The sequence below is a fragment of the Siphateles boraxobius genome, unplaced genomic scaffold (genome assembly GCF_051911475.1).
Source record: "Siphateles boraxobius isolate OS27281-9 unplaced genomic scaffold, OSU_SipBor_1 56, whole genome shotgun sequence".
In the NCBI taxonomy this organism is placed as follows: Eukaryota; Metazoa; Chordata; class Actinopteri; order Cypriniformes; family Leuciscidae; genus Siphateles; species Siphateles boraxobius.
The window spans coordinates 2,832,171-2,852,385 of NW_027509182.1; the positions used below are offsets into that span (position 1 = coordinate 2,832,171).

At 41.0% G+C, this 20,215-nt stretch overlaps 1 long non-coding RNA gene across 2 annotated transcripts; it reads left to right on the forward strand.

Annotated features, from left to right (window-relative positions):
• The first annotated feature begins 491 nt into the window (after positions 1-491).
• LOC143714831 (uncharacterized) lies at positions 492-16,340 on the forward strand. Of its 2 annotated transcripts, XR_013195619.1 has the most exons (4): positions 492-558; positions 1,396-1,475; positions 13,251-13,353; positions 16,232-16,340. It is a non-coding gene; the product is annotated as an uncharacterized LOC143714831 (long non-coding RNA). The 2 variants fall into 2 exon arrangements; XR_013195618.1 differs by lacking the exon at positions 492-558 and having other exon boundaries at positions 1,263-1,475.
• The last annotated feature ends 3,875 nt before the right edge of the window (positions 16,341-20,215 follow it).

The following is a 20,215-nucleotide window of genomic DNA, read 5'->3' on the forward strand; positions in this document are numbered from 1 at the left end:
TAGCTAAACACTAAGTTAGCGTTAGCTAGTTCATGCTTACAGCTGTTAGCTAACAATGACTGTACCTAACGTTAGTTGTTTGCTGGTTCGACCAGCTTACATGCATCTTTCACTGTATTTTACTGAACTCAGCACAGAGCAAACCCACCCCGTGACGTCACCGGTTATAATACTGCACAATGGCGGCGCCCTTGCCACGAAAGATATAACGGTGTTTCTTTTATATGTTAACATTTGTCATGTTTCTTATATAATTTGATTATAGTGGAAATCCATCTTGTAAATCATATAAACTTGACTGACTGCTTCATTTCCCCTTTAAAGGGTCATAGATCTCCAAAATTAGTTTTAAATTAATAATTGAATATTTATGAGATTTTTATTTAAGTAATGTTCTAATTCTAGATATTTATATTTGTAAATGCAGCATGCTTTTGACGTGGTTTAGTCGCTTTCAAACACTGGAGTGGCGCAGAGTTGCCATGGAAACGGCGCGGGACCACTGCGACTGACAAGCAGCAAAACTCCCTCTCTCGCTGTTGTTTTCACTGCTTTCAGGTAAGATTAGTCTCTAAGAGCACACAAATAATACACACAACTGTAATTGACACGCTTTTGTTGAATATTTACTTTATAGACATGGTTTAGTGTCTTCGGAAAAAGTCCGTTAGCATCTCAACCGTTTTCAGAAGAGGTTAACGTTAACTCGGTTGAGCTTTTGTTTATGAAAGTTTGGGCTTTTAATCACCTCTTATGTGTAGATGAGAGTTTTAGTAAAGGTGTTACTTGGAAGTGAGCTAATTTATTTAACATAAACGTAAACATAAACGTATGTACTGTAAATCGGTTACGTCACTTAAGTTACATGAAGCTTGAAAATAGGCTGAAACTAGCTGCTCAAATGTACGTTAAACAAATATTGATAAAAAATGTTCTGTGATTTCAGCAGCAACAAAATAACCGCTCTAAAACAGCGGGGAAGCTCCACAAGGTCAACATTTCTGAAGAAAGCTGCTGCTAGAGTTGTAGGAAACACAGGTGAACCGAGGAAGCTCATTAAATAACTTCATATTCATTTTGTCACAATATTTTCACCTATATCACCATGCATCTGTCATTTTCTTATTTTTCAATTTCTCAAATTTACATTTTTAATTTGTATAATTTATTTTAAGAAGGTTTTGACATCCAAACGTAAGTGACACTGTATGAGCAATATTCAATGAATAAGCAAACCTAAAACTAAATTCTGTTATCCTAATTAAGAAATTATTTTCTGTATATTCTTTCTCTTTTCTGCATTTCCCCTCTGCTGTAGCTGTTTTCCTTTTAATAAACCTGACATTGTATAATAATATTGTTGGCTCTGTGACAAATGGTTTGTAGTGTTGCTAGATCCTTCCATGCTGATGCCCTGCACCGTAGCAGTTTCTGTCCTGATCATCATCTCTAAGATGCTATGAACCATATGACTAGTAAGTAAAACTTCAAACATGCACTAATGTCAAACACACACTAATTGTGTTAGTACAAATTTTAATGTTTTGAAAAATGTCTTGCGTTCACCAAGACAGCATTAAAAACAATAATATTGTGAAATAATCTTATTATTATTTTAATAAGTTAACTGTTTTCTATGTGAATATATTGTAAAATGTAATTAATTCCTGTGATCAAAGCTGAATTTTCTGCTTCACATGATGCTTCAGAAATCATTTTAATATGATGATTTGATGCTCAAGAAGCATTTATGATTATTATCAGTGTTGAAAACAGTTTTGCTGCTTCATATTTTTGTGTTTTTCAGGATTATTTGATGAAGAGAAAGTAAAAAAATAGCATTTATTTGAAACGGATATCCTTACTACTCTCTCTTTTGGTAATTTTATTGTATCCTTGCTGAATAAAAATATGAGTTTCTTTATTTTCCCTTTTTTAAATCTTATTGACCCCAAACTTTTGAACAGTAGTGTTAACTACCGTTTATATGTTTAGGGTCTATTTAACAATGAATCCTGGAGGGAAAAATAAATGGTTTAAATTGTTACAATGGTTTACACAAAACATTAATCAGCACAACTGTTTTCAACATTGATGATAATCAGAAATGTTTAGGATGTTTTCATTGTAAGAATGTATAGTATTCAAATATAAAAATGCTGACTCGTTAGTTCATGTTTTCTCATTAAAATCAGATGATTTTCTATTAATTCAATAGAATTTGAGGGAATACCAATATGGTGGCTTCACTTTATGACATCATGAGCAGTCAAGGCTGCGTTTCCCGATAACGTTGTCTCGAGACGCTACGAAGACTCTTAAGGTATAACTTAACTAAAGGTATACCATTTCTAGGCATGTTCCCCGAACCATACCTTAGGAAGTTGCTTAAGATATACCTTCTTACGTGCGACGTTACCAGCTGCTGTCGTATCCGTGGCGATAGTGCTGAATTTGTTGATAACGGTGGCTAGAGAATCAATTATTCACTCATGCAGGGGCTGCTTCATTTGCGTTATGTGAGAAAGTGGTATTCTGTATAAAATAAACACTACAGAAATAGTTGAAATTGCATTTATTAGGATTAATGGAGTATTATAAAAATAATCCAAACCCAGGGGTTCCCAAACTTTTCCATGACAAGGCCCCCCAAATACCAAAGTTCTGGCCAAGGCCCCCTTTTGCGGGATGTGTTATTGAACCCATCGACAATACTACAGCAAATATAGAAATAAATAAATAAAACATCTAGGTGAACATCAGATATGTAATGGTGTTTGAGACCAGAAAATCAGAAAGATTATAGAGATGCACCAATTATTGAGTTTGACCTGCCGATACAGATTTTAGCCGATTAAATTTTTTCTAACCACTTTATATATTATACACAAATATTTATTTTCTATATATTTTTGTTTTATAAAATACCATATACTTTTACCCAAACTGAATAATAAAAACAAGTTTAAATGGGTAAATTTTCTTTGGGTAAGTCTTCATTTTCTTTTCTGACATAGCCTACTCCAGTTCTTGTTAAAACACACATGCAAATTATGTACATTTTAGGCACTTTTTGTATGAAATCATATTTATTTTGCCCATCAAAAGTGTGAGGAGCACAGCAAAAAGAATAGACTTAGATTAAAAATAGGCGCCGAAACCCCCGCTTCACGCTTGTGGTCTGAAACGGCCGTAATTCATGAGGTTTCCTACAGTACATGTGCGTTCCGTGTGCACGTGGGATGCTGATGTTGCGCAATGATAATCATGCGACGCCCGAGTGCATTTGACATTTGTCATGCCCGATCACATGAAAGTTGGCGTATTCCGGTCACCAGCTGTTTAATCGGTGCATCTCTAAAAGATTAGCATTAAAAGTATAATGTTCAGATAGGCTATGCGACAAATTATTATAATGCTATTTCATAACAATACTACTCATAATAATAATATAAATATTTTTAGGTTTTTTGCTTTTTTCCGGCTTTTTTTTCTTCCAATTTTATAATTTTATTCTTTGCATGAAAACACTTGAATTAGCCTAATTAAACACTGTCTGGGTGTATTAAAACTTCAGAATTATATTCGTATAGACCTGCAACAGTGATAAGGTAAAGCTAAGAGTGGTCCAGACCAACCTTCCGAACGTATGACTTACAGAAGGTATACTTAACTATGAATGTTTCGGGAAACACGTATTAACGAAAAGGTACAGCTTAAGGTGTAACTTAAGAACGACATAGCATTAAGAAGGTTTCGGGAAACTCGGCCCAAGTCTAGGGCTGTCACTTTTGTGAAAAAATCCTGTTCGATTTGAGACATAAGTGTTCATTGAATCGATTGTAAAATCGATTTTCCATGTCTAAAGACGTTTCCATTTTCAACGCCAAATATAGGCAAATCCGCGGGCAACTAACAGGCATTAGGACGAACGTAAAGAGGGAGCTTGAGACGCGCACAAGTCAGCAATATTTCTGATGATTTCTTGCCGTGAAGTTTCGTGCACGATGACAAACAGGAGTGCAACATTCTCGAAAAACAATAAGCAGAGTGGAGTGCCATAACATCAATGAAAAACATTACTGCAGGCTTCAACATGGTTGTGTTTACGATTAGAAATGTCAAACAAATTTCCCCTACGTAGGCGATTGTAAACTGTAGCCTGTATCTGTATGCATGAGACTGTCTGAATACCGGCAGAATTCACATTTTTGTTGTAAAAAGAGACACGTTATGCAGAAGTATAATTTGCTGTTATGTGTGTTTGTCAGAGCCTGTAGTTCTGCGTTTGCTGCGGACGTATCGTGACGAGCTGGACGTGCTCCGAGAGAAGGCCATTACAATCGATTCCCTATTTTCGTTTTCGAAACTTGTGTTGGTTGGTCTGATCGATTGTGCAATCGATTTTCGAATGTAAAGTGACAGCCCTACCTAAGTCACTTATAGATCAGTGAGTAGTGCCCAGCATATCAAAGTCCATTAAAGGAGATTTCTCGCATTTTACCCCTAAATTCTGGAATAACTATGAAGGTAAAAGAGGAGCAAAACTCGAGTGCATGTAGATGTGAATAGAGAACTTGAACAATAAATACTTGATGTATGCTTAAATTTACACTCACAGCTCCGATGTGAAAACTTGTAAAATACAAATCTGAAGTTGAATGTTGAAATTTGCAGTCGCAGACAATAGTCACAAACCTGTATTCTGAATTTGAAGCTGCAGACAAGTAGGGGTGGGGGAAAAAATCGATTCTTAGATGCATCGCGATGCGGACGTGGACGATTCTGAATCGATTCACAAATGTCAAAAATCGATTTTCAAAAAAAAAATTTTTTTTTTTAGATATGTAGCCTATTTATAATGACGTAATATTGACGGAACGCAAAAGACGGAACTCTGAAGCGCGAAAAAAAACCAAAAAAAACTCTGAAGCGCGGAAGTGCAGTGCCCGGACCGTCTGTCTGTGGCGTGCGCACATAACAGAGACGCGATGGCTGAGCGCGAAATCCAAACACCCTCCTCGTTAAAAGCTGACGTGTGGAAATATTTTGGCTTCTATGAAGTTGAAAGGGGAAAGGAGCTGGACAAGAGCCACACTAGTTGTAAGCTTTGTAGAATAAAACTAAAATATTTTGGCAACACGACAAATATGAGAAGCCATATGACACGTTTCCACACAGAGGAGGAAAAACACTCGGCTGTACCAGAGCCGTTTCTCTCTATGGCTCTGGGCTGTACCGGTGTTCAGACGATTTCTGCTGCCTTGTCGAAAAATGCTACCCAAACGCAAATCAATCACAGATAATGTTGATTCATTCTCTATTGTTTCCATAATGGTGTAAATCTCACAATATTATAACATCGTTATTTCATTTTAATCAGGGTAAGTGTATGGGGAGCATATTTGGATATTTTAAATGAACTAGCAATTATCACATTTGATATAACAAGTAAAAATGATATTATTATATGAAATAAAATTATAATAAAATTCGAAGTTAAGAGTACAGTATAATGTACTGTTTTTATTTTTAAAACGGTGTGAAAAGTAAAAATTATCATCAAATATTCATCTTTGACCTGTCAAAGTTTCCTACAAGTATCCACAGCAAGGATGCATAGATTTATGGGCGTGGTAAGCAGAAGAAAAATGAGTCTGCACATGCACCAGTAAGTAGCACATCTCGATGGGTAGCATGAATGGTCAGAACACCTGTTGTTGTTATATTATTAATTTACTACAAGTATGCTGCTAGTTCAGGCACACATTTATTTTCCTGTTGGTTCTTTGCAATGTTAATAAAATATATTGTACGTTAATTCTTTATGGGTCATTACTTTGTACTTTTAAAGCAAAGTATTTATATTCACACACACACACACACACACACACACACAAAAGATTCAGATAATCGATAATCGCTTTTTAATCGAATCGCAGGCCTCTGAATCGTAATCGAATCGTGAGGTGCCTAGAGATTCCCACCCCTACAGACAAGTAGTCACAAATGTGTAAAATGCCATTCACAGAAATACAATGACAGACACAAACTTGTAGAACATAGTTGCACTTAGGAGTCGCAAAGGAGTCGTTTTATTGGTTGGCGTCTAGCCAATGAAATGGGACTTCTTTTGTACACTATGATGTCATGAAACCCACATCCTCTGGGATTTTCTGAAACGGTAACGTGGCTAAATGCATTAGATAGTGATATTAAAAGAAATAAATTGTATTATCAAATTCAGGAAACACCATACTAATAAAGCCTACTATGTACAGAAAAGAAGATTAGCCCAGAATAAGAACGCAATGCGTTTAATTACATGTTAAGCGTTTTCTTCCCAGAGAAAACCAACGCTTAACGTGGCTTAATGCATTAAGACAGTAGTATTAAAAGATCAAACTCAGTAAACACCATACTAATAAAGCATACAGAAAACCAAATGAGCACAGAATATGAACGAAATGCGTTTAATTATACATTCAAAGTTTTCCTCTCATAGAAAATAAACTAAATGCTTAAGGCTTAACTAATAGTTATAAAAAAAAATCGTTATATCGTTATACATTATTACTAAAACACAGGCAGCAGGTTAGGTGATTTGCAAAAACTTAATTTGTACTCCTAGTTTGTCATAAACACAGAGGGAGAACTATCCCAAAAAGGTATTTCTCGCAACCTTAATTAAGTGACACCCTGCAAACAAATTTGCTTTTTTTTTTGGCAGTTTGGTCTTTTAATACCACTGTCTTAAAGGGATAGTTCACCCAAAAATGAAAATTCTGTCAGTATTTACTCACCCTCATGTTGTTCCAACCTCGTAAGACCTTCGTTCATCTTCGGAACACGAATTAAGATATTTTTGATGAAATCTGAGAGCTAGTGTGATAGCTACGTCACACGTAGGCTCACTATTGGCCAACGCTGGTCATGTGTGTGATGCGTGTGACGTACAACAAAAGAAGCTTACGCTGTTACACTAGTGAACTGACTCAAGGCCCACAGAGAAGGTAATTAATAGTTGAAATAAAGTCGTTATTTTTGTTTGTTTTTGCGCACAAAAAGTATTCTCGTCGCTTGACAAATTTAAGATTGAGCCACTGTAGTCACTTGGACTAATTTAATGATATCTTTAATAACTTCTCGGGGCTGGCAAGTTTCAATCCCTTAGAAGCCTATGGAGGAGTGATCCAGCTCTCAGATTACATTAAAAATATCTTAATGATGAACTCTTACGAGACAACATGAGGGAGAGTAAATACTGACAGAATTTTCATTTTTGGGTGAACTATCCCTTTAATGCGTTAAGCTAGTTAAGAGTTTTCTAACAGTTTTCTATGGGAGGAAAACGCTTAACTGTACATAGTAGGCAATTTTTAATTAGTATGTTGTTTTTGGAGTTATCATTTATTTCTTTTAATCTCACTGCCTATGCGTTAAGCCGCGTTAAGTTATGTTAGTCCCCGAGGACAAGTGTTTTGTGACATCTACGAGTGCAAATCTCTAAATTTAATTTAAGATTTGCATTTTACAGGTTTTCACATTGGAGCTGTGAGTGTTAATTTTAGAGGACCAGTATGAATATTTAATGTACAAGTTCTCAAATTCACATCTTTATGCTCTTGAGTTTTGCTACTCTTTAACCTTCATAATAACCTTCCTGATAATGTTGGGGGCTCAGACACACTCTCCCATTTCAAATCTAGATTAAAGACATCTCTTTATAGTGCAGCAGATTAGTAAAAAAATCGTTCACTTTGGTATAGAAACATGAAATTTGGCACAGATACTCTCTAATGGCCACTATTTTGGAAAAAGGCGTTGGCCACTCAAATATACAATGTGGCGGCCAATTTTCAAGATGGCCGCCATTGCCAAAGGCAAAGCCCCAACTTTTGTCCCCAACCCGCATTTCCTTCCGCAGCTTTTGACACAGACCCACACATCAAATCATGCGAATTATTCGGAAATGGTGTGCTATGACTTTTTATAAGTGATCGGGGGTACGATGTTCGCCCCAGGGGCGAAAAAGCGGCCGAAAAATCCCATAGACTTAACATTGCGACAAACTTTGACGATTCATAGCTCCGAGCAAGGATTTCGCAGAAACGTGCGGTTTACCACATTTGAAGAGGCTGGCAGGCTCTGTAAGAACATACCTCACAATGGGGTAAAAGTTGCACCCCTGGGGGGCAGGAGCTGCCCAAAGTTGCCCCATTGACTTACTATGGTGTAGGACGGCCTATGAAATTGTCACGTGATGAGGAAAATAAGGAAGACGAGGATTCAAGTGCAGGAAGGTAAGTTCAATTAAATGACTACAAAACAACATGAAAACTGAAAACCAAAACTGCCCCGTAGGGGAAAACCAGAGAGCTATCAGGCAGAAACAGGAAACACAAGGGAAACAGAGAATAACAAACCAACACAGGACTGCAAACACAAGGAGACTAAATAGGGAACAAATGACAGAAGGTAACAAGCAAGACAGGTGAGGGAGATAATACAATTAACAGGTAACGAGATGGGAGGGGCTGACAATAGACAGGAGAGCAGACGTGACGTGAACGGTCCCTGGATCGGCAGACGTGACGTGAACGGTCCCTGGATCGGCAGACGTGACGTGAACGGTCCCTGGATCGGCAGACGTGACGTGAACGGTCCCTGGATCGGCAGACGTGACGTGAACGGTCCCTGGATCGGCAGACGTGACGTGAACGGTCCCTGGATCGGCAGACGTGACCTGAACGGTCCCTGAATCGGCAGACGTGACCTGAACGGTCCCTGGATCGGCAGACGTGACGTGAACGGTCCCTGGATCGGCAGACAAACCTTCCGCTGAATCCTCATATTGGTTGGTTCGTTCTGTCACGTGATGAGGAAAATAAGAAAGACGAGGATTCAAGTGCAGGAAGGTAAGTTTAATTAAAAGACTACAAAACAACATGAAAACCAAAACTGCCCCGTAGGGGAAAACCAGATAGCTATCAGGCAGACACAGGAAACACAAGGGAAACAGATAATAACGAACCAACAGAGGACTGCAAACACAAGGAGACTAAATAGGGAACAAATGACAGAAGGTAACAAGCAAGACAGGTGAGGGAGATAATACAATTAACAGGTAGCAAGATGGGAGGGGCTGACAATAGACAGGAGAGCACATGGCACAAAGGAAACACATGACAAGCCATGTGCTCACTATAAACAGAACTAGAACACCAGAACATGACAAACCGGGAATGTCAGACCTCTGTCACCAACTAAGATAAGACCAGACAGAAGTGACAGAACCCTGACAGAAATCGGCAGTCATGCACATTGCATAGGGATTTTGTATTGAACATACAGTGCCCTCCACAATTATTGGCAACCCTGTTTAAGATGTGGTCGAGGACTTCTAAAAATTCTCCCTTTTTTTAAACAACATAGAACCCAAATGCAAAAAAGGAGAAAAATCCAACCTTTTATTTAAGTACATCACTTTGGTGGTAAAAAAAAAATCACACATTAAGAAAAAAAAACCTTGTAATCATGTGTCTCACAATTATTGGCACCCCTAAAAATTCTGCTGAAAAAAATTTTTTAAATATATTTTTCTGTAGTTGCTAAAGTTGGTCAGGGTATCTAGGAACTTTTAATTAGTAATGCATGACTTCCTGTTTCCCTGGGGTATAAATATGACGTGACACAGAGGCCTAATTCTCTTACCCATTTGTCAACATGGCAAAGACAAGAGAACACACCATTCAAGTAAGGCAGATGTGTGTCGACCTTCATAAGTCAGGCAATGGCTGCAAGAAAATAGCCACTCCCCTTAACTTGCCCGTATCTAAAGTCAGAGGAATCATTAAAAAGTTTAAAACAACTGGAACAGTGACAAACAAGGCTGGAAGAGGTCCCAAGTTTATCTTGTCACAACTCACAGTGAGGAGGATGGTAAGAGAAGTAAAAAAAAGTCCTAAGCTCACTGTCACAGAATTGCATCAAAGAGTGGCATCTTGGGGTCACAAAGTCTCCAAAACAACCATCAGATGCTCTCTACATGCCAAGAAGCTGTTTGGGAGGCATGCAAGGAAAAAGCCTTTTTTCACTAACACTCACAAACGTAAACGTCTGGAGTTTGCTAAGCGGCACTGGGACTTCAACTGGGATTGTGTGCTTCGGTCAGATGAGACTAAGATTGAGCTTTTTTTTCAACAAACACTCTAAGTGGGTCTGGCGTAAAACAAAAGATGAGTATGCCAAAAAGCACCTCATGCCCACCGTGAAGTATGGTGGAGGATCTGTGATACTGTGGGCCTGTTTCTCTTCCAAAGGCCCTGGGAACCTTGTTAGGGTGCATGGCATTAATGAACGCTTTGAACTACCAGGACATTTTAAATAAAAACCTGATGACCTCTGCCAGAAAGCTGAAGATGGGTCGTCATTGGGTCTTTCAGCAGAATAATGATCCAAAACATGTGGCAAAATCTACACAAAAATGGTTCAGCAGTCATAAACTCAAGGTCCTCCCATGGCCATCTCAGTCCCCAGACCTCAACCCAATCGAAAACCTGTGGGGTGAGCTAAACAGGAGAGTGCATAAGAGAGGACCCAGGACACTGGATGATCTAGAAAGATTGTGCAAAGAAGAATGGTCAAAGATCCCTCTCTCTGTGTTCTCCAATCTTGTGAAATGTTATAGGAGGAGATTAAGTGCTGTCTTGTTGGCAAAAGGGGGTTGTACAAAGTATTAACATCAGGGGTGCCAATAATTGTGGGACACATGATTTAAATTTTTTTTTCTTTCTAATATGTGATTTTTTTTTTTTTTTTTACCACCAAAGTAATGTACTTAAATAAAATGTTGGATTTTTCTCTTTTTTGCATTTGGGTTCTATGTTGTTTAAAAAAAAGGAGAATTTTTAGAAGTCCTCGACCACATCTTAAACAGGGGTGCCAGTAATTGTGGAGGGGACTGCAGCTCTGGATCACAGTGTCATAGAGACAAGGGGACGGGCTCATTTTACTCAGACGACCAATCAGTCCTTAAGGATCATTGTGAAGCTATTAAGCCAAGTCCTAGCAACCATTTACAGCACCTTAGTAACAAGTTCCATTGACTTCCATTGAAAGAGATAAAAGGGATATCTCTGGATAGAAGTATTATAGAAACATGAGTGTGGTCTCATTTTACCTGGGGCAGCAAACATTCAATCATGAACTACCTGAACACTTCTAGCCCCACCCTAGCAACCATAGTTTAGCACCTTAGCAACCAAAATCCAAAGAGGTATATCTTCCATTCTGAATGTCACAGAGATATGGGAGTTGGTTTATATCATTCATAGTGACACGCAGCCTTTAGAGTTTCATGATTGGCAGCTGCCAAGCCACTCCCTAGCAACCAAAGAGAGTACCCTAGCTACCATTTTGCAAGACATATACTGTCCTACAAAGGCAAAAGACCTTAACTCGCTAGAGTGTGGAACAAAGTAAAATGACTTTAAAGATATTTAGTTGTCCCGCCAAATTAATTATAGGTAGGACACTGGAAATCTGGCAATTAGATGTTTAAGTAATGAAAATTATCTACATTAAAATAGTCAAAAGTCAAGTTTGAGCTCAACATTTTTTTAAGTTACTGTACTCTGCCTTTGTATTGTCAGCAAAAAGTGAGAAGTCAGGCCAAGGCAAAAGACAGTAACTTCCACATTATCAATATTTGGTTGCTGATCACCATTAAAAAAATCATTATAGTAACACCTGTATAAAATCTAGTGATCATGGCATTTATTTTGAATGATTTACAATTACTTATAGCCATCTACTTATTGTGCTTTGGTTGCATTCTGGTGGCCCTATTAATTCATTAGACATGACTAAATACTTCCGTAGCGGTAAAGAGTAGGCTATCTTCAAGTGGTACTGAGTGGCATAAGACTTGCTAAACACGGGTTCAAAATGATCACGATAAAACAGATCCTCGCGCACATTCGACCCGGAGACTGGTTTATAGCGGTGGATCTGAAAGACGCATACTTTCACAGACGCTTACCGAGATTCGTGTTCAAGATGTCACGCTCCTGGTCCGTTCACGAAAAGTAGCCTATGCAGTGCTTTCCCCCTTGAGACTCAATAGGGAGCGCACTTCGCTCGTCCCGCGGATTTATTCCGGACGCTGTGATTGTATAACCTGCTTGTAACAGCTGAGCTGGTCTGATGTTGTATGCACCAGCACCTGCTTCATTATGTTGTATGCACCAATATACCCTTGTTGCTTCATTATTATCACTCCCTGTGATGTATTAGTCCCGCATGGGCTCGACCGTGTTCAGGGCGGTGCTGAAGGCGCAGGCGAAGTTTTGGCACTATGCCAGCTAGATGCATGATTGTTTCAACCAGGTCCAGTACCCGAACTTTACTGTTTACTTTACTTTACTAAAGCGGGGCTTTAGTTCTTTGTTGTATTCACCTGCTACGGCATGTGTAACACTTTTCTGTCAACTCTGCATGTATCCTTCGCGATCGATATCACACGTTTGGCGATGGAGCGGGTTAAGAGCATACTATCTGACCGCATTAGTGCAGGAAAAGTCTCTGAGGACATCAGAAGTTACAGGGACTGATGGCAGCTGTAAGTGCACAGGCCAAAAATATCAATAACTCATTTTCAACCAAAAACGAAGTTACGGTCTTTTGCCTTTGCACGGCAGCATATCTCTGCATCAGAACATCGTATAGAGATGGGGGTTGGCTCCTTGAAGAATATTTGTACCAAATATCATGATAGCATCACCATTAGAAAAAAATATGTAAGGATTCAAGAAAAATGGCGGCCATCTTGAAAAATGGTTGCCATCTTGAATTTTTTAGGGACAAGCACTGTTTTCCAAAAAACATTCTGAAGAGAGCATTTTCACAATGTTATGCCTACATGATATCACTGTTTGAACGATTGACAAAATGAGCATTTGACAGAAATAGCGTCCATCTTGAAAAAATGGCCGCCATGTTGAGTTTTTGGGTGGCCAACGCCTTTCGCCAAATTTCATGCTTCTATACCAATTTGAACGATTCCATTTGAAATATGCCATTAATCTGCTGCACTATTAGCCAAACATTCAATTAGCACATCTCATAATATTGTTCTACAGTTAATATGTGATGAAATGGTAAAAAGTGCACATGATTCTTTTGTCTGAAATAATATGAACTGCCGCTATGCTAATCTTTCTCCTTTTGCTTCCCTGTTTCTATCTCAGGATGCTCAGCAAGTTTATTAGAGATCACGGCAGCTCCAGTTTGGATCCAGTCTCACTTGTGAAGAGTTCAGATGACGGCAACTATAGATGAACATAAGGTGGGGTAAGCAATATTTCAAAAACGCTGATGGAATTGTTGATATTTGAAATATCAAACCCCTCTCTTCAATGCTCCGCCTCCAAAACTCACCAGATTGCTCAGCAGCCGCATCACATTATTGGTGTAAATAACTAATTTCTGTAATTGGATGAGTTGCTGAACACGCGGTGTGGTGCGCTCGTTTTTCCAGGCGCGCCTATGCCACGACGAAATGAAAACATCTCAACTTTTCAGAATGCCGCAAGCGCACAGCAGAAGTGTTGAGTCCAACTGAAGTGATGGGTCCCAGTTTATGGCAGCCATACACTGTGCGATTTTCGTCCGATTTTGAGCCGAATTCTGACTCGTGCGGCTCACGATTTTCAGCTTTGTCGTTTGTCGCGCAGTGTTCATGCAGTGTACAGGGGGAAACAAGAGGCGATAACCTCTCCTGACAGGCAATCGGATGGTCGGATGAATCTCTGGCATGTTAGAAATTTTGGTCGCTCCTCGTGACTATATCGCACAGTTGAAGCAAAGCTACGAACCGATTGCCCTAAACTCAGTGTTTTTTCCCCTCACTGCGCCTGCGCGAAAACAGAAGTTTAACCATTTCATCTGCAACAAAAATAAAATAAAAACGAAAAGAGGGAGATCTTTTAGCTCTGTAGTTCAAACTATAGCTACAAATTACTGCTTACCTCCAGTTCGTGTTGCAAAATGGATTAACCATATATTACCCACGCCTTCCAAGCCACCTGCGATGTAACGCCTCTTTTTATTAATTTGTTAAAGAATGTTTTTGAAATAAACCTGTTTTTAATTTTCATGCATGACAAATTATTGCAGTGTTCGGACATATTATAGACTGTTAATAGTTAATTATTATTCATTGTAATCGACTTAAATGTTTTAGACAATTTTCAATGAGGAGGAGTAAGCTTCTATGTAATATTTTATTATCCTCACAGCATGTTGATTATGTGCTGTGAAATTATTGCGTGGCAAATTAATTATAATAGCAGATCAATTTAATAATAAAATTAGCCTAGGCCTCCCCTAATAATGATAATACAGTAATACTAATAATAACTTAATGCATAAAGTGGAAATGCTAAATCATCTTGATATTGATAGCTGATGCTTGTTTTGACAATATCTCTGGATACATGATATCGTCTATAGGCATAATCCAGGGGTTTATTGCAGATATTTCACACGTATAGTGTGAGCAGTCAAGTCGCAGCTCGATGATCGGACCGTATAGTGTGAGCACATAAATCCTGAACTTTGGCTTTACATCGCATGCGATGTACTCGTTCAGTGTGAGTAGGTACCTTGCTGAAATCGCACAGACATCGCACAGTGTATACCCGCCTTTAGGAGGACCCAAGCAATCCGATTGGTTCAAAGCACGTTTTATAGGTAATCGCTTTAGTGCCTGGTTACAAATCAGACAGCACTTTATTATATAATTCTTTTGAACTACGTTATAACGACCATTAATATATTTTAACTTGTATGTTTTATATACTAGTATATAACCGAAGCTATAGATTGTGAAATTAGACATTTCTCGTTCTTAGTGTTTTTTTTACTTAGCTTAGGTAGTAGCATAGCATAAAGCTATCCGAAATGGTTAGAGATAACGTTTTTCTCACCATCTACGATATTTTAGCGATAAAAAACTTAAATAGCAAATATGATGCATGCATAATACTGTTTAAGAATTATGACAAAACATGTATTTAAAACAAATTATATTATGCCTTATTGCATAATAAGAATGTCGCAAAACATACCTAAACATGTTTTTCTTTCACTTTAACTATATACATAATCAGGATAAAAATAAAAGATTATTACATGAATTTAAGTTTGATTGATTACATTAAGAATCGCAAGAACAGCTTTAGATCAGGCATACTACTGTACTGGGGTACTAAGCTGGGACTCATCACTTCCCCACACCGGACAGCTGATCATAGCTGTACAGGCGGGTTTTTTATTTCTTATCTCCATAAATATATCTAGTAATAAAGCTAAGGCAAGGGCTAGAAATACATTTTTGCTAATACTTCCTCGTCATCATGGAGAGCGCAGTTCATGGTTGCATAGCAACGACAGACGCCACGGGAGCGCGAGCGCTTGTGGAAAGGCGCGGCCGTGCGGGCTTTCTACACGTTTTTAGACGTGATATGTGAACAGCCCCTAATTCAGGAGAAACTAAGAATCTATTTGGTTTAAAATCGTTTTTGTTTTGTTTAAAATGGAGATCACGATAACATACATCAGACAACTACACAGAATAACATGTTCCAGTCTATTTTAAAAAAAAAAGATACTCATTTGAATCATTAATTCAAACACTTTTAAAACTAATTAATACAGTGTCTCATTCATAAATACCCGTTTAATTAATGGATGATTCAGCGTTTTTGAATGAATCTCTCGAGTTTTCTTGAATAAATGATTCAATGAAAAAAAATCTAACAGTCGATTTGTGCTGGAGTAATAATGTAATCAACACAATCTTTATTTGAAGAGACTCCTTTTACTTTAGCCATTTTATTGCTTAAAATTGGCAAGAATAAAAGGTAGAAATATTAATTCTTCAAGTTTTTGGCCTTTTTGTTCTCTACAAAACAAGAATCTATAAGAACCGGATTCGATAATCAGAATCGCTTAAATGATGAAAACTATGACTCTTGTTCAGCTCACGGTTCACGGATGACCGGGGCGAGCAGTGCTGCATATACCGCTCTACAGCTTACGATGCAGACATCAGGACTAAAGCCCATGATCTGTCTAAAGGAAACAGTTAAAAGGTATTTATTGATGGATTTGTTTCTTAAAGCAAAGACCTAACTGCTTTTCCCCACTGTTTTTCACTCTGTTACAGGCTGCCAGGAAGAATCCTTCTCTACCGTGGATCTACATTGTTGCTGTTCCTTTTTTATCCCTTTTGTCCTGGAGTTCTTTCTGGTGTCATTAAACTATCTCAACTTGAATTGTGTCTGTTCATTATAGAGACAGTTACACAGACAAAATTAAGAAGATATTTTTCAATGTCATTATAGCCTACTTTTTTCATATTAGATAGTCAAGTAGCCCCGGTGCTGTATATCACCGTAGCCATTGAGGAGGAGAAGTTCTATATTAGGATATATTCTATACGTCAATAATAATAATAACAATATGTCAATAATTAGAAATGGCCAAACTTTTCCCTCAATGTTGGAAATTCTTGCTCTGCTTTGTTTTTAGGATGACAAAAAGGTTTAAAAGTTACACTTTAGGCTACTTTAGGCTGGTCTATCTTAGTGGTCTAATAGCGACCATCCAAAATAGATAGCCAATCAAAGTAGGCGGGGTTTCCTCTTCACAGAAGCAGAGCACCTTATTCCATCAGTTTAACAATGAAAGAGTGCGAGCACTGCGAGGTGAGATGAAAGTTGCAAATCATTTAACATTAGTCAACTGTTTTACTTTTTCTTCTTGAACATGGCCATTTTGAGGGATGAAAGTTGCATGTGTTCAGTATCGATGCTATTTTATTGATGAAAGTCGCGGGGGCAGCGATGACTACAGTTTCTGTGATCCTGAGTGTGCAGCGCGATCTCCGCTCTCTGAGTGTGTGTGTGTTCGTGTGTGCTTCAATTAAAGCAGCGCATGGTGTATGTAAAGGTGTAGCCAGAAAGTTTAGACCCAAATAAATAAAGGTCCTATAAAGCCCATGCAGAGCGGCCGGGATTTACAGCTTTGCGTCGTTCAAACATCGGCCGAAGACCATCTGCGATCATATGCCAACGTTTCGGCGACATATTGCCGATTAGCAAACGCTCTCTGAGCGACATCGTGCCGATGGAACTTTGTACATCGGGCCGACATCGGCCAGACGTACGTGTGCTATCTGGGATTCTTCAGCCACTGGAGCTACTCAAGCTGCTGAGTACTCCTGCACTGATGGAACTGGTCCCCAGTGGCTGCTGTCCCCGTCTCAGCTGAAGCTGGTTGATGAGCACATAATTCTGCAAATTTTGAATATTAAATGCAAGTAAAACTGGGTGGAATATAAATATACACAGTATACATATTAAATAAGAAGTTTATTTTGCAGCTTACATAGCAGCAAATCTTATGTTAGATAGGTTGTCGAACGATTACAAGTGTTAAATATCGAAATACATAGTATTGGCGTTATTCAGGTTCCCTTTCGAGAGGTCTCTCCTATTGCGTAAGTAGCTTACGCTATGGGAAAACTCCTTTTCTCGAGAATATTGAAGTCTATGTAAAACGCATTGCAGCTGCACAGCTGACAGCAATGAACGAAGGAAGCTCGGTCATTGGCTGTGCTGCGGCAACTTGCTCGAACCAATGACGGGGCGACTCTGAATGCGCGACCAATGAGCGCGCTTCGCGCCCGCGCGCGTCAGAGCCCGCCAAGATGGGCGTGGCCAAGAGCTATTTATTGGGCGCCCCGTCATGAGAGTTCTTTAGATTTAATCTCCTTCAGCGAAGACCTTCTTCGCTGGATCCTCCGGATTATTGAAGCCTTCGTCGCCGTCGAAAAGCATACCAGCGGGATTGCTACGAGGACGTCGGCACCTTCAGCCGCCTTCGAACGCCATCCTACTGAGCCATCCGGCGTGCCACACACGCAAGTATCTTTACATCTGTTCACCCCGCGACACTTGTAAAAGAGCAATTTTCTGAGGCGTTGTTTCAAATGCCTTCCTGCGCGTCGTGCAGAGACCTTCTCCCGGACGGGGATCGTCACATCATCTGCGCTCGCTGCCTGGGCCGGGACCACGCAGAAGCTGCTTTGACCAAGGGCGGATGCCCGGAATGTGATGACCTGGGTCTCTCCGCACTGCGGGCTCCCCTCGCCGCTTTCGCCGTGAGCGAGCCCATCGCCGAGACCCCTCTGTTTGAGCCGCGCACTAAGAAAAAGCGCCGCTCACAGAGGCTTCCTGAACCGGAGCTCAGTGACGTCACGCCGAGCCAGTCTCCGCGTGCTTCACCGCCGCTCTTACCTTCCCCACCGCCGGTTCAGTTCACCCAGCCGGACCCACACCCCTCTAGCAGAGCGGTGGGCCTTGTGACTTTCGGCGCGTCCGAGGACGATGGGGGAATGGATGACAGCTTGTCCATCGACGCTGCATCGGACGACTGGCCGGGCTCCACTCTCGACCCCGCCCCGTCGACGCTAGCTAGCACGAGCGGGGGCTCCACCATGGATACGGAGATTATCCGCGTCCTCTCGAAGGCCGTAGAGGACCTCGGGCTCGATTGGTCTTCTCCCGAAGAACCAACCCGAAGCCGACTGGATGAGTGGTTTCTGCAGGGGCGCCAGCAGGCCCCTCGGCAAAGGCCTTCTCCCTTCTTCCCGGAGGTTCATGACGAACTCACCAAGTCATGGAAAGCCCCCCACTCTGCGCGTCTGAAGCCTTCTTTTTCTTCGTCGCTCTCCTCTGTGGACGGAGAAGCCCTGCCGCACTACTTCTGCTCTCGCCGGTCGCGCCTACGCCGCCGCCGGCCAAGCTGCATCAGCGCTTCACTCAATGCCGCCGGCCAAGCTGCATCAGCGCTTCACTCAATGGCGGTACTTCGAGTGTTCCAAGCTAAGCTTCTCCCCTCTATGGACGAGTCTGGCCCCGAACCCGAAGCCTTTAAGGACCTACGCAGCGCAACTGATATAGCTCTGCGAGCCACGAAGGCCACCGCCCAGTCTATTGGCCGCGCCATGGCTAATTTGACTGTTCTCGAGCGCCATCTGTGGCTGACTCTGACGGAGATGAAGGACGCGGATAAGGCGCCGTTTCTCGACGCGCCTATCTCCACCAGCGGGCTGTTTGGACCGGCGGTTAAAGGTTTCGCCGAACGCGTCACTGAGGCCCAGAACGCTTCACAAGCTATGCGCCATTTCCTGCCCAAGCGCTCCAGCTCATCGCAGAGCAGACAGAGACCGCCACAGCCGCAGCGGGCTAGAACAGCTCCCACCGCCTCTCAGCCAGCGCCTCATGCTGACGCTCGACGCCGCTCGCGCTCCCACAACCGCAAGCCGCCTCCTGAGTGACGGGGTCCTCGGCCCAAGATTGTGCTGAACCCTGAGCCTCGAAAGCCGTCCTAGCCACAGGAATTAGAAGAGAGAGTGCGTGTCTCGCACAAGCCGGACCACTCTCTCTGCAAAAGCACAAACATTACCCAGTCCCCTTACAGGCGGCTGGAAATGTCCATACAGCAGTCAATGGGCCAGTCACAGAGCTCGCTCGCGCCTCTGAGAGCTACGAGCTCAGGCGATTCGCTGGCCGGGTCCCTACGTCACAGCGGCCCGCCCCTAGCCTGTATTCAGCCCATATCTGTACACGCAGCGGCATGGGAAAACATTCCAGATATGCCGAAATGGGTATTGAATATAATAAAGCACGGATACTCGCTCCAGTTCGCTCGCAGACCACCACGTTTTACGACTGTGGTCGAGACGAAAGTGAGAAAGGAGTGTTCACAGGTTCTACGCACCGAGGTGCGCAAACTAATAGAAAAGGGCGCTGTGGAAACTATTCCCCCCTCTATGAGCGAGGCAGGTTTTTACAGCCGCTATTTTCTCGTCCCGAAAAAGGATGGTGGTCTCCGCCCCATCCTAGATCTCAGACACCTGAACAAAGCACTAATGATTCGCTCGTTCAGAATGTTAACAACCAAGCATATCCTCGCGCAAGTACGCCCAGGAGATTGGTTTCTCTCAGTGGATCTGAAAGATGCTTACTTTCACATTCCAATAGCGCCTCATCACAGGCCGTTTCTGAGATTCGCTTTCGAGGGACAGTCTTACCAGTACACAGTACTTCCGTTCGGCCTGTCCCTGGCTCCCCGTACATTCACG